General features: G+C 41.6%; 1 pseudogene; it reads right to left on the minus strand.

Annotated features, from left to right (window-relative positions):
* The window catches only part of LOC109872259 (zinc finger protein 721-like), a 53,838-nt pseudogene extending 30,981 nt beyond the window's left edge, over positions 1 to 22,857 (minus strand).
* Between the last annotated feature and the right edge of the window lie 1,926 nt (positions 22,858 to 24,783).

A 24,783-nucleotide genomic window follows, 5' to 3' on the forward strand; every position in this document is an offset into this window, starting at 1 on the left:
AAGACCTCAGAAAAAGAATTGTAGACCTCCACAGGTCTGGTTCATCCTTCGGAGAAATTTCCAAACGCCTGAAGGTACCATGTTCATCTTTACATACAATAGTACGCAAGTATAAACACCATGGGACCACACAGACGTCATACCGCTCAGGAAGGAGACTTGTTCTGTCTGCTAGAGATTAACATACAGTGGGGCAAAAAAGTATTTAGTCAGCCACCAATTGTGCAAGTTCTCCCACTTAAAAAGATGAGAGAGGCCTGTAATTTTCATCATAGGTACACTTCAACTATGACAGACAAAATGAGAAAAAAAATCCAGAAAATCACATTGTTTATCTCAATACTTTGTTATATACCCTGTGTTGGCAATGACAGAGGTCAAATGTTTTCTGTAAGTCTTCACAAGGTTTTCACCTTCATCTCCATCCCTGGAGTCTCTTCACTGTCTGATCTTCATTCCTACAGCCTTCATCACCATCCCTGGAGTCTCTTCACTGTCTGATCTTCATTCCTACAGCCTTCATCTCCGTCCCTGGAGTCTCTTCACTGTCTGATCTTCATTCCTACAGCCTTCATTACCGCCCCTGGAGTCTCTTCACTGTCTGATCTTCATTCCTACAGCCTTCATCTCCGTCCCTGGAGTCTCTTCACTGTCTGATCTTCATTCCTACAGCCTTCATTACCGCCCCTGGAGTCTCTTCACTGTCTGATCTTCATTCCTACAGCCTTCATCACCATCCCTGGAGTCTCTTCACTGTCTGATCTTCATTCCTACAGCCTTCATTACCGCCCCTGGAGTCTCTTCACTGTCTGATCTTCATTCCTACAGCCTTCATCACCATCCCTGGAGTCTCTTCACCGCCTGATCTTCATTCCTACAGCCTTCATCACCATCCCTGGAGTCTCTTCACTGTCTGATCTTCATTCCTACAGCCTTCATCACCGTCCCTGGAGTCTCTTCACTGAGTAAGTAAAGATAGTATAAGAAACCTCTCCCATTCTACTGGTCTATTATCTTTGTTTAGAAATAGTCATTTGTGTGACCTACTGATTTTCCCTACAATTCATTTGAAGGATTTAGAAATATTGAAATGGTAGAACAAGGAATGTCAGATTCTGGAAATATAAATATATACAATTAGTTTAAAATGTATATGATGGTGTGTCTAGACATTAGGGACCGTATATGAATATAAAAGGTGTGTACAGTAGTAGTTATATAGGATGAGCCTTGACTAGAATACAGGGTGGAGTACTGGGTGGTAGACGGCTAGTAACAGTGACTAAGTTCAGGGCAGGGTACTGGGTGGAGGCCGGCTAGAGGTGACTATTTAACAGTCTGATGACCTGGAGATAGACCACACATTAACCACACAATAAGTATTGTGGTGGCAGCATCATGTTATGGGTATGGTTGTCACTGGCAGGGACTGGGGAGTTTATAAGGATCAAAATAAATATGAAAGGAGCAAAGTGTAGACTTTGTATAGGCAATGTACAGCCTTAACTGTGGAGTGACCCCATAAAATGGGATATCAGCTACTCAGACATTCCAAATATCACTTGATTATCAGAGGGGTGTATTATGACATCATATAGAACTACTCAGACATTCCAAATATCACTTGATTATCAGAGGGGTGTATTATGACATCATATAGAACTACTCAGACATTCCAAATCAGGCTTCATCCACATCATGAAGGTGGATATTGATCCAACCATTTCAAAAGTAATGACCCGGGCTGACGGAAACAGGATATGCCTGTACACTTTTATAAATGCTGACAGACGATTTGTTACTCCGTTTGACAATTTGTTTGTCTTTTTGTGTCAGTAAAAATGTCTAAGTGAGAAATGGCTGTGGAAACTCCTTAATGATAACAATCACATCTTAGTTCACATCTTAGTCCTAACCATCTTAAATAAACATGCCCCATTTAAGAAATTTAGAACCAGGAACAGATATAGCCCTTGGTTCTCCCCAGATCTGACTGCCCTTAACCAACACAAAAACATCCTATGGCGTTCTGCATTAGCATCGAACAGCCCCCGTGATATGCAGCTGTTCAGGGAAGCTAGAAATCATTATACACAGGCAGTTAGAAAAGCCAAGGCTAGCTTTTTCAAGCAGAAATTTGCTTCCTGCAACACTAACTCAAAAAAGTTCTGGGACACTGTAAAGTCCATGGAGAATAAGAACACCTCCTCCCAGCTGCCCACTGCACTGAAGATAGGAAACACTGTCACCACTGATAAATCCACCATAATTGAGAATTTCAATAAGCATTTTTCTACGGCTGGCCATGCTTTCCACCTGGCTACTCCTACCCCGGACAACAGCACTGCACCCCCAACAGCAACTCGCCCAAGCCTTCCCCATTTCTCCTTCTCCCAAATCCATTCAGCTGATGTTCTGAAAGAGCTGCAAAATCTGGACCCCTACAAATCAGCCGGGCTAGACAATCTGGACCCTTTCTTTCTAAAATTATCTGCCGAAATTGTTGCCACCCCTATTACTAGCCTGTTCAACCTCTCTTTCGTGTCGTCTGAGATTCCCAAAGATTGGAAAGCAGCTGCGGTCATCCCCCTCTTCAAAGGGGGGGACACTCTTGACCCAAACTGCTACAGACCTATATCTATCCTACCGTGCCTTTCTAAGGTCTTCGAAAGCCAAGTCAACAAACAGATTACCGACCATTTCGAATCTCACCATACCTTCTCTGCTATGCAATCCGGTTTCAGAGCTGGTCATGGGTGCACCTCAGCCACGCTCAAGGTCCTAAACGATATCTTAACCGCCATCGATAAGAAACATTACTGTGCAGCCGTATTCATTGATCTGGCCAAGGCTTTCGACTCTGTCAATCACCATATCCTCATCGGCAGACTCGACAGCCTTGGTTTCTCAAATGATTGCCTCGCCTGGTTCACCAACTACTTCTCTGATAGAGTTCAGTGTGTCAAATCGGAGGGTCTGCTGTCCGGACCTCTGGCAGTCTCTATGGGGGTGCCACAGGGTTCAATTCTTGGACCGACTCTCTTCTCTGTATACATCAATGAGGTCGCTCTTGCTGCTGGTGAGTCCCTGATCCACCTCTACGCAGACGACACCATTCTGTATACTTCCGGCCCTTCTTTGGACACTGTGTTAACAACCCTCCAGGCAAGCTTCAATGCCATACAACTCTCCTTCCGTGGCCTCCAATTGCTCTTAAATACAAGTAAAACTAAATGCATGCTCTTCAACCGATCGCTACCTGCACCTACCCGCCTGTCCAACATCACTACTCTGGACGGCTCTGACTTAGAATACGTGGACAACTACAAATACTTAGGTGTCTGGTTAGACTGTAAACTCTCCTTCCAGACCCATATCAAACATCTCCAATCCAAAGTTAAATCTAGAATTGGCTTCCTATTTCGCAACAAAGCATCCTTCACTCATGCTGCCAAACATACCCTTGTAAAACTGACCATCCTACCAATCCTCGACTTTGGCGATGTCATTTACAAAATAGCCTCCAATACCCTACTCAGCAAATTGGATGCAGTCTATCACAGTGCAATCCGTTTTATCACCAAAGCCCCATATACTACCCACCATTGCGACCTGTACGCTCTCGTTGGCTGGCCCTCGCTTCATACTCGTCGCCAAACCCACTGGCTCCATGTCATCTACAAGACCCTGCTAGGTAAAGTCCCCCCTTATCTCAGCTCGCTGGTCACCATAGCATCTCCCACCTGTAGCACACGCTCCAGCAGGTATATCTCTCTAGTCACCCCCAAAACCAATTCTTTCTTTGGCCGCCTCTCCTTCCAGTTCTCTGCTGCCAATGACTGGAACGAACTACAAAAATCTCTGAAACTGGAAACACTTATCTCCCTCACTAGCTTTAAGCACCAACTGTCAGAGCAGCTCACAGATTACTGCACCTGTACATAGCCCACCTATAATTTAGCCCAAACAACTACCTCTTTCCCAACTGTATTTAATTTTTATTTATTTATTTATTTTGCTCCTTTGCACCCCATTATTTTTTATTTCTACTTTGCACATTCTTCCATTGCAAAACTACCATTCCAGTATTTTACTTGCTATATTGTATTTACTTTGCCATCATGGCCTTTTTTGCCTTTACCTCCCTTCTCACCTCATTTGCTCACATTGTATATAGACTTGTTTATACTGCATTATTGACTGTATGTTTGTTTTTACTCCATGTGTAACTCTGTGTCGTTTTATCTGTCGAACTGCTTTGCTTTATCTTGGCCAGGTCGCAATTGTAAATGAGAACTTGTTCTCAACTTGCCTACCTGGTTAAATAAAGGTAAAATAAAATAAAATAAAAAAAGTTAACTTGGAGTCACATGACATGTTGTGTGGTCCTCCCACTATGACTTGAGAAACCATGTAGTTTATTAGGCTACAGATGAAATAAGTTATGAACTTCACAGGGTGGTGAAAGTGCATGTGATGAGCTTGATGCTCCTTTCCAATACATTTTGAGGTTCTTATTCTGGTGACATGATGATCGATGCTTGCTTGACAAATAAAATAATAATCTCATCATTCGGTTAACAGCGTTTATTCAACCAGTGGGAGGTTTGTAAATGCCACCAGGAAAGTCGGAAGAGGAACTCTTCATTGAGACAATAATAAACAGCAATCCTTGGGAGAGTTGTGGTGGATATTATAAAATAAGGATCTGCTGGAGTCCAAGTCAAACCAAGATTCTTTATTTCTGAGCTCAGAGAGAATAACAGAGTTACACAGCGCAGTGGAGACAGTCTGAATTACTGAAGCATTGAGTGATTAGCACATATCTTTATAGTTTCCTGTTCCTGGGAGGGACTTTATTCATACAAGGATGCAGGTGCAGGTGCAGCTGGTTTGCAACACATAATGATAGTCCCAAGAACAGGAGATTATAATAGGACAGTTTCACAAGGTTAGTCACATACTCAGTTATGTGGACACACAAACAATTAACATTTTCCATTACAGAGTCTGAACATTTTCATTTAATTAAATCATCAGTGGGCCAACAATGCAAATGTCAACAATGGAACTAATGCATCACATCCAAATATCACTTGATTATCTGTAGTGCTGGAGGAATGACACACCCAGTTAAACACACACAAAGCATTTAAAAAAAAGGACAATTTAAAAGAAGGAACCTGATCTCCTTTATATTCAAACTGACAGACTCCATATTCAATTCATGTTTTCTAATAAAAACAAACAAATATATGTTTGAGTATACCCTGTACCATTTAATTTCATATGGTGAAGACAGGTAAACACATTGTCAGTCAACAATATAAGACAACGGGAGCACTGTGTATGTCCTCTGATGAATTTTAAGTCAATGTGATGTGAAATATCAACATACACGCTAAGAGAAGTAATTTCTCTCTCCTGTGTGGATTCTCTAATGACGTTTAAATCACTGTTATGAGTAATATGTTTTCCCACAGTCGGAGCTTTTCTAAGCCTTCTCCTCTGTGTGCAGTCTAATGTGTTCTTTCAGGCTTCCTAAATGGGCAAAAGCTTTGCACCCTGGGAGGAGTGGTAAGGCTTCTCTCCTGTGTGTATTCTCTCATGTCGTTTCAGCTCCCCTGACCGGATGAAACACTTTCCACATTGGGAGCAGTGGTAAGGCTTCTCTCCTGTGTGTATTCTCTCATGAGCTTTCAGGTTCTCTTTCCGGTTGAAACTCTTTCCACACTGGGAGCAGTGGTAAGGCGTCTCTCCTGTGTGTATTCTCTCATGCCGTTTCAGCTCCCCCGACTGGCTGAAACACTTTCCACATTGGGAGCAGTGGTAAGGCTTCTCCCCCGTGTGTATTCTCTCATGCTGTTTCAGCTCCCCCGACTGGTTGAAACACTTTCCACATTGGGAGCAGTGGTAAGGCTTCTCTCCCGTGTGTATTCTCTCATGCCGTTTCAGCTCCCCCGACTGGTTGAAACACTTTCCACATTGGGAGCAGTGGTAAGGCTTCTCTCCCGTGTGTATTCTCTCATGCAGTTTCAGCTCCCCCGAACGGACGAAACACTTTCCACATTGGGAGCAGTGGTAAGGCTTCTCTCCTGTGTGTATTCTCTCATGTTGTTTCAGGTTTACTCTCTGGTTGAAACACTTTCCACATTGGGAGCAGTGGTAAGGCTTCTCTCCTGTGTGTATTCTCTCGTGTTGTTTCAGCTCCCCCGACTGGTTGAAACACTTTCCACACTGGGAGCAGTGGTAAGGCTTCTCTCCTGTGTGTATTCTCTCATGAGCTTTCAGGTGTGCTTTCTGGCGAAAACTCTTTCCACACTGGGAACAGTGGTAAGGCTTCTCCCCTGTGTGCATTTTCTCATGTTGTTTCAGGTCCCATAACCGGTTACAACTCTTTCCACAGTGGAAGCACTGGTGTCGTCTTGCTAGTTTGGACGTCCCTGGCTCTGGTTCCTCCGAGTCTGGCCTTTCTCCTGCCAAAGACAGTGTTATTTTTAAAAAGAGACCCGAATGAAACCACATGATAAAACAACCTTGCTACGAGGGTAAATCCTAAATCAGATCTCTCAATAACCCGAGGCCTCTCAATAACCTGAGGCCAGGTTTAACAATCTTAGTGTGATTTTAAAACAAATGTAGAGCTTCCTGGTAATTACTGATATGTTTACATTACTTATTTTATTCATCCTGTTTTACAAGTCAGAACACAAAAACCTGGACAGTTCTAGGACACTGAAGACACAGACGTCGCTGGATTCCAATTGAACAGGTGGTTCTAAATATATAACATTCATAGCTGTATGATACAGAATGTGACACTTCCTTAAACATAAAATAACTAAAGAAGTAATTTTGTGTGGAAGTCCAAAACTTGTTTTTACGTCGAAGATACAAAGCACATCAGTAACATCTCCCCGTTGTTGAAAGGGTTTGACACATTGCTGTTTAAATGGACCAATTTCTTATTTAGACATTCACAGATGTTCAGATGCTCATCAGACCCAAGGACAGATATCCACCGGTCTAATGTCCATTGCAAGTCACTTCTTCTTATTGGTGTCCTTTAGTAGTGGTTTCCTTGCAGCAATTCGACCATGAAGGCCTGATTCACGCAGTCTCCTCTGAACCGATGATGTTGAGATGTGTCTGTTACTTGAACTTTGTGAAGCATTTATTTGGGCTGCAATTTCTAAGGCTGGTAACTCTACTGAACTTTTGAATCAGAAGTAACTCTGGATCTTCCATTCTTGTGGTGGTCCTTAAAGTAATGATGGACTGTTGTTTCTCTTTGCTTATTTGAGCTGTTCTTGACATAATATGGACATCGTCTTTTACCCAATAGGGCTATCTTCTGTATACCAACCCTACCTTGTCACAACACAACTGATTGGCTCAAATTCTATTCTACTCTCATCCTTTCGGTTTTAATAATATTTAAAAAAATAAATAATGTTATAGTAGGTAATAACTAACTTTAATAACTAGGGTTAATACCTGCCTGGCGCACCAACAAAATATTTATTTAGCCCCCTCTAACAATACCGCTACAGAATTAGCATAGTAGGCCATGTAACTTAACCTGTAGTGACACCCAGCCCGTGAACGGGACCGTTATCATCATCTGACACAAATTGCATAATGCAACGGGCATAAATCTTCCTAGAAAATCTTCCTATTCATGAAAATCACAAGTGAAATCTATTGGAACACAGCTTAGCCTTTTGTTAATCACTCTGTCATCTCAGATTTTCAAAATATGCTTTACAGCCAACGCTAGACAAGCATCTGTGTAAGTTTATCATAGCCTAGCATAGCATTATGCCTTGCTGGCAGCAGGCAAACTTGTCACGGAAATCAGAAAAGCAATCAAATTAAATCGTTTACCTTTGATGAACTTCAAATGTTTTCACTCACGAGACTCCCAGGTAGACAGCCAAAGTTCATTTTTTTCCCAAAAGATTATTTTTGTAGGCGAAATAGCTCTGTTTGTTCTTCACGCTTGGCTGAGAAATCGCCCGGAAATTGCGGTCACAACTCCAAAAAATATTCCAAATTAGCTCCATAATATCGACAAAAACATGGCAGACGTTGTTTAGAATCAATCCTCATCCTGATTTTGTTGTACAGGCTTCCATTAAAGAACACTCTTTGTGTTCCGTTAGACAGGTAGCTCTGGGGCGGCAGGTAGCCTAGTGGTTAGAGCGGTAGGCCAGTAACCGAAAGATTGCTGGATCGAATCCCCGAGTTGACAAGGTAAAAAACTCTGTCATTCTGCCCCTGAACAAGGCAGTCCTAGGCCGTCATTGAAAAAAAAAATGGTTCTTAACTGACTTGCCTAGTTAAATAAAGGTTACATTTTAAAAGAAAAACTCTTTATCCACAATATAGCAGGGGGTGTAAAGCCATACGTTTTTGTCAGCAACAGACTATGATCGATAATGTCAAATGCCTCACTGAAGTCAAACAAAACAGCCCCAACAATATTTTTATCATCAATTTCTCTCAGCCAATCAGTCATTTGTAAGTGCTGTGCTTGTTGAATGAACTTCCCTATAAGCTAAAAGTCTATATTTGTTTACTGTAAAATAGCATTGTATCTGGTCAAAATTGTAAGGGTTGGTAACCGGCTGATTGGTCGGCTATTTAAGCCAGTAAAGGGAGCTTTACTATTCTTGGGGAGTGGAATGACTTTAGCTTCCCTCCAGGCCTGAGGGCACACACTTTCTAGTAGGCTTAAATTAAAGACAAGGCAAATAGGAATGGCAATATCGGCTGCTATTATCCTCAATTTTCCATCCACGTTGTCAGACATTTGTCATTGTTGATTTTATTTGCGCAAAATTTCATTGAAGATGCTCCAAAGATTTTTACTATCATTCTTCATGTCATTTATCTTTGTTTCATTGTGTACTTTCGTCTTTTTATTGAGTTTAGTCAAATGATTTCTCAATTTGCAATAGTTTTGCCAATCAGTTATACAGCCAGACCTATTTGCCATCTCTTTTCCCTCCCTCTTCATCATACCATTTTTTAAATTCCTCATCAATCCACGTGGATTTAACAGTTTTTACAGTCATTTTCTTAATGGGTGCATGCTTATTAGTAGCTGGGATAAGCAGTTTCAAATGTGTCAATGGCAGTGTCTGGTTGCTCATCATTACACACCACGGACCAACAAATATGATTTACATCAACAACATAGGAATCACTACAAAAAAATGTATGACCTCTTATACACAATATTAGGCCCATCCTTTGGAACTGTGGTTTTCCTAGACATGGCTCCTATATTGTGATCACATCTGATGGATCTGGATACTGCTTTAAAACCCATTTCTGCAGCATTAGTAAAGATATGATCAAACCATGTTGATGATTTCATTCCTCTACCGTTTGTCACTACCCTGGTAGGTTGATTGATAACCTGAACAGGGTTGCCGGCACTGGTTACAGTTTGAAGCTTTTGCTTGAGTAGGCAGCCTGATCACAGCTTTTCTTCAGTACTAGTTAATTAATGACCAAAATTTTGAGTTTAGTTTGCCTGTTCTACAGTCTTGTAAAGATAGGGGCGTTGACTGGGACAGGCAATGTAACATCCATAATGTGTTATGGAAACGTTTTTGTAAAACAAGCACCTTATATCAGATCATCTTGAAACTTTCCCTCTAAAGCGAACCTCCTTCAAGGTTTTATATGGTCTATTGGTTTCTCTCTTTTCATTGGCAGAATCCTTTTTCAGTGTTATGATATTCATAACATCCATATACACCAGTCTCTCTTCCTGTCAACTAACAGAACTCTGCTGGTTGTCCTGGTAACAGATACCGGTGGGCAGATCTATTTATTTGTTCAAACTGAACTACAGCACTTACTTTGAGTCAAATCTGATCCGTTCCTCTCTTCTCCTCCTCCCACAGTTCCACTCAGCCCCATTGTTTTCCTGCAGTCCACCAGCAGCACAGACAACCTCTTCATACCCAGCAGTAAGGTGCTACCGGGAGAGCCACGACAAGGGGACTCCGGGAGGGAGGAAGGGCTAGTGTTGTCCTGGTAACCATAAAGAGGGGACACAGACACATCATTATGGATGCTGATGCCACTGTTGACATAAAGTGCTCTACAGAAACTCAGCCCAGAGCCCGATAGAGAAAGCTGTATGCTAGGCCAGACCAAGCTGTACCATCTGGTGTTCTGATCTGGAGAGACTCTTCACTACCTCGTCAGCATCAGGATGTTGTTGAGGCTCCCCAGAGGATCCACGATAGTCATGTGTCTCTCCTGTGTGAATGAGAACATCAAACAGATGGTAAACTTATGACCATCTATTGCAATCATAGAGTCTTACCAGAGGCATGCATATGTCTAAAATGGCACCAATATTGAATTTTAAAAGCCTGTTATATTAGATGAGGGGAACTTTAATATAGACCACATGGAGAATTCAATACATCTAATTGAAAAGTCCCAAAAATATATGAACCAATTGCAGATTGACCCTTTAACAATTCCTACAGTACTGTACAACATATTCAAGTGTAGAACTTCAGTAGAATGCCACTTTAAAACCACACATTAGTTCAACAACTGCATAGTTTGTGTCCCTGTTTAAGACAGTACTCACTGGTGGTAATCTGATATTCTGTCTCCTCCTCTTTCACTCCCAAAACGTCTTCCTCCTTCACCTTTATTGAGACAGCATCATCTTCCTCTCTAAACGGTTCTTTCTCTTCTTTCACTATAACAGCCTCCTCTTCCTCCTTTTTCATTCTGAATGATTCTTTCTCCATACAGCAGACCCCTCTTCATTAGCAAGGGAGGAGTAGTTTAGTGAGCTCATGGTCAGGGATGTTAGCTAGCTAGCAATAGCGTCTAGCCTAGTGCTTGGCTCAGTATCAATCTTTAACACGTTTGCAAATTTAACCAGTTGATACGTCAACCGAAAATCGTTTAAAACACTGAGATTAGATAATGTACATTAACATGGTCTAAAACGTCAATCTTTCAGTTTTATGTTGGCTAGCAAGCTACCGATGTGGTTGAAAGAGTTGGCGCCTTGTTGTTCCTGAAGAAGCGTCCGTCCAGTTAGTTATACGTCACACAAGAAGAGTCAACTGAAAGACGCTCATCGCCATCTGCTGACTGGAATCGGTAACGCAGTTTGGAAATAGTTACTACACTTTTTGTATTGGAAAGAACGTCATAATTATTTAACAATAAGCTGATACATTTTCTCTTCCAAATAATACGTTCCTGTACACAGACGTAGAAGCTCAATATGAATATGTAGATGATTAATAAATACTTATATGAATAGGTAGTGTGTTGATATACATTTTCTCTGTTAATTTTTCACATTCTTTTTTATCTACATGTGACCATACTAATCCCTTATAGCCACGCTCTATAAGATACAAATCATCCTGTAAACAACAGAACAAACGCATCACATGCAAATAGCACTTGGTTATCTGTAGAGCTATACACTGGGTAGACAAAACATTAAGAACAGCTGCTCCTTCCATGACTTAGAAAGACTAGGTGAATCCAGGCTAAAGCTATGATCCCTTACTGATGTCACTAGTTAAATCCACTTCAATCTGTGTAGATGAAGGGGGGAGACAGGTTAAATAACGATTTTTAAGCCTTGAGCATTGTGCATGTGTGCCATTTAGAGAGTTAATGGGGAAGACAAAATATTTAAGTTACTTTGCACGGGGTATGGTAGTAGGTGCCAGGAGCACCGGTTTGTGTCAAGAACTGCAACGCTGCTGGGTTTTTCAGCTCAACAGTTTCCCATGTGTACCAAGAGTGGTCCACCACCCAAACAGTGGAGGTCAGTGCCGTTTAAGATGAGGCAGGACGATTGTTTTTTTCATGAGCATGGCCTTAATTCTATTACAGCATATTGGACGACTGTCATTCATATTTCACTCACCCTGTTCAATGTAACAGCAACAAGTTTAGGCTACTACATGATACTCTAAATGTCCCTATACCCATCATGAGGTAGCAACCTAGCCTATGAATGAAAGTTTAGAATGTATGTTCACACAGGTCGAGAGAAAATTTTGCGATGACAGACAGTGCCACATGGACAGACAGTGACACATTCAATACTGCCTTGCACACTCTCGCCTGCATCTAGCTGAAATAGAGATATTACTGGACAAATTCAGGCATGTTTATCCCCGTTTTGTTCCATTTAAGAAACGTTTGTCAACAGAATCGGCGGAATGAATACACCCCTGATCATGCATAAACACAGTTCACTTTCATTACAGACACGTTGTATTCCCTCTTGCATCTATGTGCTCTCCTCTTATCACCTTCTCCCTTTGTTTCTGTACTTCAATGCATAACACATCAGCTGTATGTCACCAGGAGAAAAAACCTTTCCAAGCCAAACCATTTCATAACTGCTACACACAGCTTACATTGTTGTCAACTGTGTAACTGTGTAAGTCTATGGAAGCCTTGAGAACCATAATCCTCCTAGGTTTTGTATTGAGGTCAATGTACCCAGAGGAGGATGCAAAATAGTATGTTTTAATAAATTATTTGGTTACGTGATTATATTTAGTATAGTTTTATCTAAAAAGGACAACTTTTAAATATTTTACCATTTTTATTTTTCTGAAAATAACTGAGGACGATGGTTCCTCCCCTTCCTCCTCTGATGAGACCCCACTGCAACCAAAGGACACCCAGCCAATTTGACACATTTGTGGGAAGCATTGGAGTCAATATGGGCCAGCATCCCTGTGGAACGCTTTCGACACCTTGTAGAGTCCATGCCCCGACGAATTGAGGCTATTCTGAGGGAGAAAGGGGAGGGTCCAACTCCATATTAGGAAGGTGTTCCAAATGTTTGGTATAATCAGTGGATATATCTGCCATTTAGCAGACACTTTTATCCAAAGGGATTTGCAGTCATGTGTACAAACACTTTACATATGGGTGGTCCCAGGAATCAAACCCACTACCCTGGTTTAACAAGCACTATACTCCACCAACTGAGCTACAGGACCACAAGGAATGATCAAGGAATGACACAGATAAACACACACAGCCTGAGTTTCAGAAATATAATTGAATCAAAGACTGTAACATTGAAACTGACATCCTTCATATTTAGTTACAAATATTATTTGTCACATGCGCTGAATACAACAGGTGTAGATCTTAACGTGAAATGCTTACTGACAAGCCTATAACCAACAACGTAGATAAGAAAAATAAGGGTTAAGAAAATATTCCCAAAATAAAAAGTTTTTAAAAGTAGCTCAGTGCCGAGGGGTAGCTCAGGCCTGAGCTACCCCTCGGTCCTGAGCTTCCTCAGTAATGAGGCACCCCTCAGTCCAGGTGGGCCCTTTGTTAGGGTTACTAGGCCAAGGTCGGCGACGAGGGTCGCCACTCAAATGACGCTAAGAAAGCGGACTAAGACTATGGTAGAGTGGCGTCCACGTCCCGCCACAGTGGACAGACGCCCACCCAGACCCTCTCCTTAAGTCTATGGTTGCCTAGATTGGTTGCCTAGATTGGTTCTCAATCAGAGGATATATATCAGAGGAGGTACCAGTACAGTGTCAATGTGGAGGCTATATACAGGAGGTACTAGTACAGAGTCAATATACAGGAGGTACCAGTACCGAGTCAATGTGGAGACTATATACAGGGGGTACCAGTACAGAATCAATGTGGAGGCTATATACAGGAGGTACCAGTACCGAGTCAATGTGGAGGCTATATACAGGGGGTACCAGTACAGAGTGGAGGCTATACAAGGGATGTTTACATACACTTAGGTTGGAGTCATTAAAACTCGGTTTTCAACCACTCCACAAATGTCTTGTTGACAAACTATAGTATATGCAAGTCTAAACACCATGGGACCACACAGCCGTCATACCGCTCAGGAAGAAGACTTGTTCTGTCTCCTAGAGATCAACATACGTTGGTGCGAAAAGTGCAAACCAGTCCCAAACAACAGCAAAGGACCTTGTGAAGATGCTGGAGGAAACAGGTACAAAAATATCTATATCCATAGTAAAATGAGTCCTATATCAACATAACCTGAAAGGCCGCTCAGCAAGGAAGAAGCCACTGAAGAAGGGCCTTGGTTAGGGATGTATCCTTGTTTTGAATCCCAGCCACCGTAGGAGGCCTTTTGCCTTTTGGTTGGCCGCCGTTGTAAATAAGAATTTGTTCTTAACTGACTTGCCAAGTTAAATAAAGGTTCAATAATAAATAAATAAAATAAAGTACAGAGAGATAATTGATGAAAACCTGCTCCAGAGCACTCAGGACCTCAGACTGGGGCAAAGGTTCACCTTCCAACAGAACAACAACCCTAAGCACACAGACAAAGGACAACGCAGAAGTGGCTTCGGGACAAGTCTCTGAATGTCCTTGTGTGGCCCAGCCAGAGCCTGGACTTGAACCCGATCGAACATCTCTGGAGAGACCTGAAAATAGCTGTGCAGCGACGCTCCCCATCCAACCTGACAGAGGTTGAGAGGATCTGCAGAGAAGAATGGGAAAAGAATGGGGAAAAATACAGGTGTGCCAAGCTTGTTCCTGTTAAGACACCTGGCCAGCTGAGTGCAGGTGGGCTCTCCTGTCAACATGAGGCTCCTGTTGCAGCCCTCAATGGCACATTGACAGATTTTCCACCTAGTCCTCTCTGGGATTCAAACAAGGGATCTTTCAGTTACTGGCCCAACACTGTTAACCGCTAGGCTACCTGCAGCAGGAGCCCCATGTTGACAGGAGAGCCCACCTGCATTCAGCTGGTCAGGGGCAGTGGTGCCCTGTAAGTAACAAATGTATCACTATCAGAGGGGTGTATTATGACATCAGATAGAACTACTCAGACATTCCAAATATCACTTGATTATCAGAGGGGTGTATTATGACATCAGATAGAACTACTCAGACATTCCAAATATCACCTGATTATCAGAGGGGTGTATTATGACATCATATAGAACTACTCAGACATTCCAAATCAGGCTTCATCCATATCATGAAGGTGGATATTGATCCAACCATTTCAAAAGTAATGACTGGGCTGACGGAAACAGTTTATGCCTGAACATTTTTATAAATGGCGACAGACGATATGTTAGTTCGTTTGACATGGTGGGTTGTGTCAGTAAAAACGTTTTAGTGAGAAATGCCGATGGAAACTCCTTTATGTACAAATATTTATATATATATATATATCCCACTAAAACTTGAGAAACCATGTAGTTTATTAGGCTGCAGATGAAATAAGTTATGAACTTCACAGAGTGGTGAAACTACATGTGATGAGCTTGATGATCAATTCCAATACATTTTGAGGGTCTTAATCTGGTGACATGATGACCGATGCTTGGTTGCCATTTGACAAATAAAATATTTGCTCTCATCCATAATAATCTCATCAATCGGGTAACAATGTTTATTCAACCAGTGGGAGCTTTGTAAATGCCCCCAGGAAAGTAAAACAAAGAACTCTTCATTGAGACAATGATAAATAGCAATCCGTGGGAGAGTTGTGGTGTATATTATAAAATAAGGATCTGCTGGAGTCCAAGTCAAACCAAGACTCTTTATTTCTGAGCTCAGAGAGAATAACAGAGTTACACAGTGCAGTGTAGACAGTCTGAATTCCTGAAGCATTGGGTGATGAGCAAATATCTTTATAGTTTCCTGTTCCTGGGCGGGACTTTATTCATACAAGGACACAGGTGTAAATTGGTTTGCAACACAGAATGATAGTCCCAAGAACAGGAGATTATAATAGGACAGTTTCACAAGGTTAGTCACATACTCAGTTATGTGGACACACATACAACTAACATTTTCCATTACACAGTCTGAACATTTTCATTTAATTAAATCATCAGTGGGCCAAAAATGCAAATGTCAACAATGGAACTAATGCATCACATCCAAATATCACTTGATTATCTGTAGTGCTGGAGGAATGACACACCCAGATAAACACACACAAAGAGTTTTAAAAAAGGACAATTTAAACACATGGAACCTGATCTACTCTATATTCAAACTGACAGACTCCATATTCAATTCATGTTTTCTAATAGAAACAAACAAATATATGTTTGAGTATACCCTGTACCATTTAATTTCATATGGTAAAGACAGGTAAACACATTGTCAGTCAACAATATAAGACAACGGGAGCACTGTGTATGTTCTCTGATGAATTTGAAGTCAATGTGATGTGAAATATCAATATACACGCTAAGAGAAGTCATTTCTCTCTCCTGTGTGGTTACTCTAAAGACGTTTAAGTGACTGTTATGAGTAAAATGTTTTCCCACAGTCTGGCCTTTTGTAAGCATTCTCCGCTGTGTGCAGTCTCATGTGTTCTTTCAGGCTTCCTAAATGGGCAAAAGCTTTGCACCCTGGGAGGAGTGGAAAGGCTTCAAGGCTTCTCCCCTGTGTGTATTCTCTCGTGTCGTTTCAGCCCCCCTGAACGGTTGAAACACTTTCCACACTGGGAGCAGTGGTAAGGCTTCTCACCTGTGTGTATTCTCTCATGATGTTTCAGGTTCCCTAAATTGTTAAAACTCTTTCCACACTGGGAGCAATGATAAGGCTTCTCCCCTGTGTGTATTCTCTCATGTCGTTTCAGCTCCTTTGACCGGATGAAACACTTTCCACACTGGGAGCAGTGGTAAGGCCTCTCCCCTGTGTGTATTCTCTCATGTTGTTTTAGGTTTCCTAAATTGTTAAAACTCTTTCCACACTGGGAGCAGTGGCAAGGCTTCTCCCCTGTGTGTATTCTCTCGTGTCGTTTCAGTTTCCCTAAATTGTTAAAACTATTTCCACACCGGGAGCAGTGATAAGGCTTCTCCCCTGTGTGTATTCTCTCGTGCAGTTTCAGATGCCCAGGCCGGTTGAAACACTTTCCACACTGGGAGCAGTGGTAAGGCTTCTCCCCTGTGTGTATTCTCTCATGAGCTTTCAGGTGTGCTTTCTGGTTAAAACTCTTTCCACACTGGGAGCAGTGGTAAGTCTTCTCCCCTGTGTGTATTTTCTCATGTTGTTTCACGTCCCATAACCGGTTACAACCCTTTCCACAGTGGGAGCACTGGTGTCGTCTTGCTGGTTTGGACTTCCCTGGCTCTGGTTCCTCTGAGTCTGGTCTTTCTCCTGCCAAAGACAAGTGTTTAAAAAAAATAAAATAGGGACCCGAATGAAACCACATGATAAAACAACCTTGCTACGAGAGTAACTCCTAATCAGATCTCTCAATAACCTGAGGCCAGTTTTAACAACCTTAGTGTGATTTTAAAACAAATGTAGAGCTTCCTGGTAATTACTGCTATGTTTACATTACTTATTTTATTCATCGTTGCTGGATTCCTATCAAGCATGTGGTTCTAAATACAGTATATCACAAAAGTGAGTACACCCCTCACATTTTTGTAAATATTTGAGTATATCTTTTCATGTGACAACACTGAAGAAATGACACTTTGCAACAATGTAAATTAGTGAGTGTACAGCTTGTTTAACAGTGTAAATTTGCTGTCCCCTCAAAATAACTCAACACACAGCCATTAATGTCTAAACTGCTGGCAACAAAAGTGAGTACACCCCTAAGTGAGAATGTCCAAATTGGGCCCAAAGTGTCAATATTTTGTGTGGCCACCATCATTTTACAGCACTGCCTTAACCCTCTTGGCAATGGAGTTCACCAGGGCTTCACAGGTTGCCACTGGAGTCTTCTTCCACTCCTCCATGACGACATCACGGAGCTGGTGGATGTTAGAGACCTTGCACTCCTCCACCTTCCGTTTGAGGATGCCCCATAGATGCTCAATAGGGTTTAGGTCTAGAGACATGTTTGGCCAGTCCATCACCTTTACCCTCAGCTTCTTTAGCAAGGCAGTGGTCATCTTGGAGGTGTGTTTGGGGTCGTTATCATGTTGGAATTCTGCCCCTCCGAAGGGAGGGGATCATGCTCTGCTTCAGTATGTCACAGTACATGTTGGCATTCATGCTTCCCTCAATGAACTGCAGCTCCCCAGTGCCGGCAGCACTCATGCAGCCCCAGACCATGACACTCCCACCACCATGCTTGACTGTAGGCAAGACACACGTCTTTGTACTCCTCACCTGGTTGCCGCCACACACGCTTGACACCATCTGAACCAAATAAGTTTATTGGTCGCATCAGACCACAGGACATGGTTCCAGTAATCCATGTCCTTAGTCTGCTTGTCTTCAGCAAACTGTTTGCGGACTTTCTTATGCATCATCTTTAGAAGAGGCTTCCTTCTGGGACGACAGCCATGCAGACCAATTTGATGCAGTGTACGGCGTATGGTCGGAGCACTGACAGGCTGACCCACCACCCCTTCAACCTCTGCAGCAATGCTGGCAGCACTCATACGTCTATTTCCCAAAGACAACCTCTGGATATGACGCTGAGCACGTGCACTCAACTTCTTTGGTCGACCATGGCGAGGCCTGTTCTGAGTGGAACCTGTCCAGTTAAACCACTGTATGGTCTTGGCCACCGTGCTGCAGCTCAGTTTCAGGGTCTTGGCAATCTTCTTATAGCCCAGGCCATCTTTATGTAGAGCAACAATTATTTTTCTCAGATCCTCAGAGAGTTCTCTGCCATGAGGTTCCATGTTGAACTTCCAGTGACCAGTCAGTATGAGGGAGTGTGAGAGCGATGACACCAAATTTAACACACCTGCTCCCCATTCACACCTGAGCCCTTGTAACACTAACGAGTCACATGACACCGGGGAGGGAAAATGGCTTAATTGGGCCCAATTTGGACATTTTCACTTAGGGGTGTACTCACTTTTGTTGCCAGCGGTTTAGACATTAATGGCTGTGTTGAGTTATTTTGAAGGGACAGCAAATGTACACTGTTATACAAGCTGTACACTCACTACTTTACATTGTAGAAAAGTGTAATTTCTTCAGTGTTGTCACTAAAAGATATACTCAAAAATTTACTAAAAATGTGAGGGGTGTACTCACTTTTGTGATATACTGTCTATAACTTTCATAGCTGTATGATACAGAATGTGACCTACACACTTCCTTCGCTGATGTCATATAAATGTACAAGCAAGTCTCTTCTTCTTATTGGTGTCCTTGCCACCCATTCTGAAACTAACTGCAGCTCTATGTTAAGATTTGCAGTCATTTCAGTCGCTTTAGTAGCTGACGTGTACAGTGTTGTGTCATCCGCATACATAGACTCACTGGCTTTACTCAAATGTCGTTGGCATGCTGTTGGTAAAGATTGAAAAAAAGAAGGTGCCAAACAGCTGCCCTGGGGAATTCCTGATTCTACCATGATTTTGTTGTACAGGCTCCCATTAAAGAACACTGTGAACACTGTGCTGTTAGACAGGTAGCTCTGGGGTGGCAGGTAGCCTAGCGGTTAGAGCGGTAGGCCAGTAACCGAGAGATTGCTGGATCAAATCTCTGAGCTGCAAAGGTAAAACTCTGTCGTTCTGCCCCTGAACAAGGCAGTCCTAGGCCGTCCTTGAAAAAAAGAATTTGTTCTTAACTGACTTGCCTAGTTACATAAAGGTTACATTTAAAAAAATAACTCTTTATCCACAATATAGCAGGGGGTGTAAAAGCCATACGTTTTTTTCAGCAGCAGACTACGATCGATAATGTCAAAAGCCACACTGAGTCAAACAAAACAGCCCCAACAATATTTGTATCATCAATTTCTCTCAGCCAATCAGTCATTTGTAAGTGCTGTGCTAGTTGAATGAACTTCCCTATAAGCTGAAAGTCTATATTTGTTTACTGTAAAATAGCATTGTATCTGGCCAAACACCATTTTTTAGGGTTGGTAACAGGTTGATTACAGTCCTCCTTTAAGACTCCATAATGGTTCATCATTAGATGCTACAGTCCTCCTTTAAGACTCCATAATGCTTCATCATTAGATGCTACAGTCCTCTAAGTCTACACCATGTTTAGAATGTGTCTGGAAGCATTATTCTATCTATTCTACTCTCATCCTTTCGGATTTAATAATATTTAATAATAATAATAACAATGTTATAATAGGTAATAACTAACTTTAATAACTAGGGTTAATACCTGCCTGGCGCACCAACAAAATCTTCATATTTACCCCCCACCGCTACAGAATTAGCGTAGTAGGCCATGTAACTTAAGGTGATCAGAAATATTTAGGACTAACTTATTCCTTGACACCCATTCTGAAACTAACTGCAGCTCTATGTTAAATGTTGCAGTCATTTCAGTCGCTGTAGTAGCTGACGTGTACAGTGTTGAGTCATCCGCATACATAGACACACTGGCTTTACTTAAATGTCACTGGCATGTTGTTGGTAAAGATTGAAAAAAGAAGGTGCCAAACAGCTGCCCTGGGGAATTCCTGATTCTACCTTGATTTTGTTGTACAGGCTTCCATTAAAGAACACTGTGTTCTGTTAGACAGCTGTTGGGGAATAATCACAATTGGTTGGTAACATAGGTAAGATGTTTTATATTCATCATATGTTTGTAAGTTACTTCTCATCAGAATGTTATTTTTGTATAATACTGTGGCGGGGTTGCAGTATCTGTTCTATGTCAAGACTAAGTTGTTTGGGCCGGAGAGAGGGGAGAGGTTAAGCGTGTATCTCTTGGCTCCACAAAATCTGTGTGCCAGTCAGTGTGTCTCTGTGATCTTGTCAAGATAGGATGGATTTGATATATGCCTGGAGGATTGGTTTATGGTTCTGAGTTTGAGAAAAGAACATGTTTTAGGAGACAAAGCTGAACGATGAATTATGCCGATAATGCTGTGTTATCCTATGCTGTCTCACTAGGGAACACACTTTCTAGTGGGCTTAAATAGAAGATAATGCGAATAGAACTGGCAATATCAGCTGCTATTATCCTCAATCATTTTCCATCCACGTTGTCAGACACCAGAAACATGTCATTGTTGATTTTTTTGCCCACAATTTTCATAGTGTAGTTTCTTCTTTTTATTCAGTTTAGTCACATGATGTCTCAATTTGCAATAGGTTTGCCAATCAGTTATTCAGCCAGACCTATATGCCATCTCTTTTGCCTCCCTCTTCATCATACCATTTTTAATTTCCTCATCAATCCACGTGGATTTAACAGTTTTTACACTTAATTGGTGCATGCTTATTAGTAACTGGGAAAAGCAATTTCATAAACGTGTCAAGGGCAGTGTCTGGTTGCTCGTCATTACACACCACGGACCAACAAATATTGTTTCCATTGTTGGAATCGGCTAAACTTGGAACATGGAGACATTAAAGAAGTGATAGGAAGTGAAAGAGACTGGGTGTTATGTCAGAAGTTAATGGTTCTCTGAAGAAAGACAGGTGGCTTCGGAATGTGTTGGGTGGACGAGAGGAGAGCAAAGTGTTAAACAGGGGAGACAGATGAATATCTGTGGATTAGATGAAGGAGAGGTTGAGGTCAGGACAGATTCTCATCAGGGAGATAAAGGTCTGGTATCCTGTTACCCTCTTTACTCTCTTCCTGTGGAACCATAAGATGTAAGGATTGGAGAGAAGGAGGAGTGTCTTAAGTGGGATATATGTCTGGATGGAACAAATGTTGGGTTGTCTGAATTACAGATGTACAGAACATTTGGGAGTAATTCAACTTGGTTAAAGCTTCTCTAGTGTTCGTGAGTTATTTACTGTGAAAAAAAAAGAACCTAATAACATCAACAACATAGGAATCACCACAAACAATTGTATGATCTCTTATATAGAACATTAGGCCCGGCCTTTTGGAACTTTGGTTTTCCTAGATATGACTACTATATTGTGATCACAACATCCGATGAATCTGAAGACTGCTTTCAAACAAATTTCTGCAGCAATAGTAAAGATATGATCAAAATATGATTCAATTCCTCTACTGTTTGTAATTACCCTGGTAGGTTGATTGATAACCTGAACAAGGTTGCAGGCACAGGTTACAGTTTGAAGCTTTCTCTTGAGTAGGCAGCCTGATCACAGCTTTCCTCCAGTATTAGTTAATTAATTAACAGTGTCTAGAGTTTAGTTTGCCTGTTCAACAGTCTTGTAAAGACAGGGGGGGTTGACTGGGACAGGCAATGTAACATCCATAATGTTTTAAGGATAAGTTTTTGTAAAACAAGCACCTTACATTGGATCATCTTGAAACTTTCTCTCCAAAGCTGACTTTAATCAAGGTTTTATATGGTCTATTGGTTCCTCTCTTTTCATTGGCAGAATCCTTTTTCAGTGTTATGATATTCATAACATCCATATCCACCAGTCTATCTTCCTGAAAATGAACAGAACAGTGCTGGTTGTCCTGGTAACAGATACCAATGAATATATCTATTTATTTGTTCAAACTGAACTACAGCACTTACTTTGAGTCAAATCTGATCCTTTCCGCTCTTCTCCTCCTCCCACAGTTCCACTCAGCCCCATTGTTCTCCTGCAGTCCACCAGCAGCACAGACAACCTCTTCATACCCAGCAGTAAGGTGCTAACAGGAGAGGCATGACACGGGGATTCCGGGAGGGTGGAAGGGCTAGTGTTGTCCTGGTAACCATAAAGAGGGGACACAGACACATATCATTATGGATGCTGATGTCACTGTTGTCATGAAGTGCTCTACAGGAACCCATCCCAGACCCCAATAGAGAAAGCTGTATGCTAGACCAGACCAAGCTGTATGCTAGACCAGACCAAGCTGTCTGCTAGACCAGACCAAGCTGTACCATCTGGTGTTCTGATCTGGAGAGACTCTTCTCTTCCTCGTCAGCATCAGGATGTTGTTGAGGCTTCCCAGAGGATCCACGATAGTCATGTGTCTCTCCTGTGTGAATGAGAACATCAAACAGATGGTAAACTTATGACCATCTATTGCAATCATAGAGTCTTACAAGAGGCATGCATATGTCTAAAATGGCCACTTTCATCATGATTTCCTAAAATATTGTTTGTGATGCAAATGTAAAAGGGTCGTTCCATAAAATGGGTGGCCTTTGTTATTTTAAGTAGAAACTATGCACCAATATATGCACCAATTTTAAAAGCCTGTTATATTAGATGAGGGGAACTTTAATATAGGCCATGGCATGGAGAATTCAATACATCGAATTGAAAAGTCCCTAAAATATATGAACCAATGGCAGATTGACCCTTTAACAATTCCTACAGTACTGAACATATTCAAGTGTAGAACTTCAGTAGAATGCCCCTTAAAAACCACACATTAGTTCAACAACGGCATAGTTTGTGTCCCTGTTGAAGACAGTACTCACTGGTGTTAATCTGATATTCTGTCTCTTCCTCTTTCACTCCCAAAACGTCTTCCTCCTTCACCTTTATTGAGATAGCATCCTCTTCCTCTCTAAACGGTTCTTTCTCTTCTTTCACTATAACAGCCTCCTCTTCCTCCTTTTTCATTCTGAAAGATTCTTTCTCCATACAGCCGACCCCCTCTTCATTAGCAAGGGAGGAGTAGTTTAGTGAGCTCATGGTCAGGGATGTTAGCTAGCTAGCTAGCATTAGCGTCTAGCCTAGTGCTAGGCTCAGTATCAATCTTTAACACGTTTGCAAATTGAACCAGTTGATACGTCAACCGAAACTTGTTTAAAACACTGAGATTAGACAATGTACATTAACACGGTCTAAAACGTCAATCTTTCAGTTGTATGTTGGCTAGCAAGCTACCGATGTGGTTGAAAGAGTTGGCGCCTTGTTGTTCCTGAAGAAGCGTCCGTCAAGTCCATTATACGTCATACAAGAAGAGTCAACTGAAAGACGCTCGTCGCCATCTGCTGACTGGAGTGGGTAACGCAGTTTGGAAACAATAGTTACAACACCTTTTGTATTGGAAAGAACGTCATCATTATTTAACAATAAGCTGATACATTTTTTCTTCCAAATAATACGTTCCTGTACACAGACGTAGAAGCTCAATATGAATATGTAGATGATTAATAAATACTTATATGAATAGGTAGTGTGTTGATATACATTTTCTCTGTTAATTTTTCACATTATTTTTTATCTACATGTGACCATACTATTCCCTTAAAGCCACGCTCTATAAGATACACATCATCCTGTAAACAACAGAACAAATGCATCACATGCAAATAGCACTTGGTTATCTGTAGTGCTATACAATTGGTAGACAAAACATTAAGAACAGCTGCTCCTTCCATGACTTAGAAAGACTAGGTGAATCCAGGCTAAAGCTATGATCCCTTACTGATGTCACTAGTTAAATCCACTTCAATCTGTGTAGATGAAGGGGGGAAACAGGTTAAATAAGGATTTTTAAACCTTGAGACATGAGACATGGATTGTGCATGTGTGCCATTTAGAGAGTTAATGGGGAAGACAAAATATTTAAGTTACTTTGCACGGGGTATGGTAGTAGGTGCCAGGCGCACCGGTTTGTGTCAAGAACTGCAACGCTGCTGGGTTTTTCAGCTCAACAGTTTCCCATGTGTACCAAGAGTGGTCCACCACCCAAACAGTGGTGGTTAGTGCCGTTTAAGATGAGGCAGGATGATTTTTTTTTTCATGAGCATGGCCTTAATTCTATTACAGCATATTGGACGACTGTCATTCATATTTCACTCACCCTGTTCAATGTAACAGCAATAGGTTTAGGCTACTACATGATACTCTAATTGTCCCTATACCCATCATGAGGTAGCAATCTAGTTTCTATTTACATTTCTTTGATTTGTCAACTAAAGTTAATTTAACATGAAATCAA

Source organism: Oncorhynchus kisutch, unplaced genomic scaffold (assembly GCF_002021735.2).
Source record: "Oncorhynchus kisutch isolate 150728-3 unplaced genomic scaffold, Okis_V2 scaffold1126, whole genome shotgun sequence".
NCBI classification, from domain to species: Eukaryota; Metazoa; Chordata; class Actinopteri; order Salmoniformes; family Salmonidae; genus Oncorhynchus; species Oncorhynchus kisutch.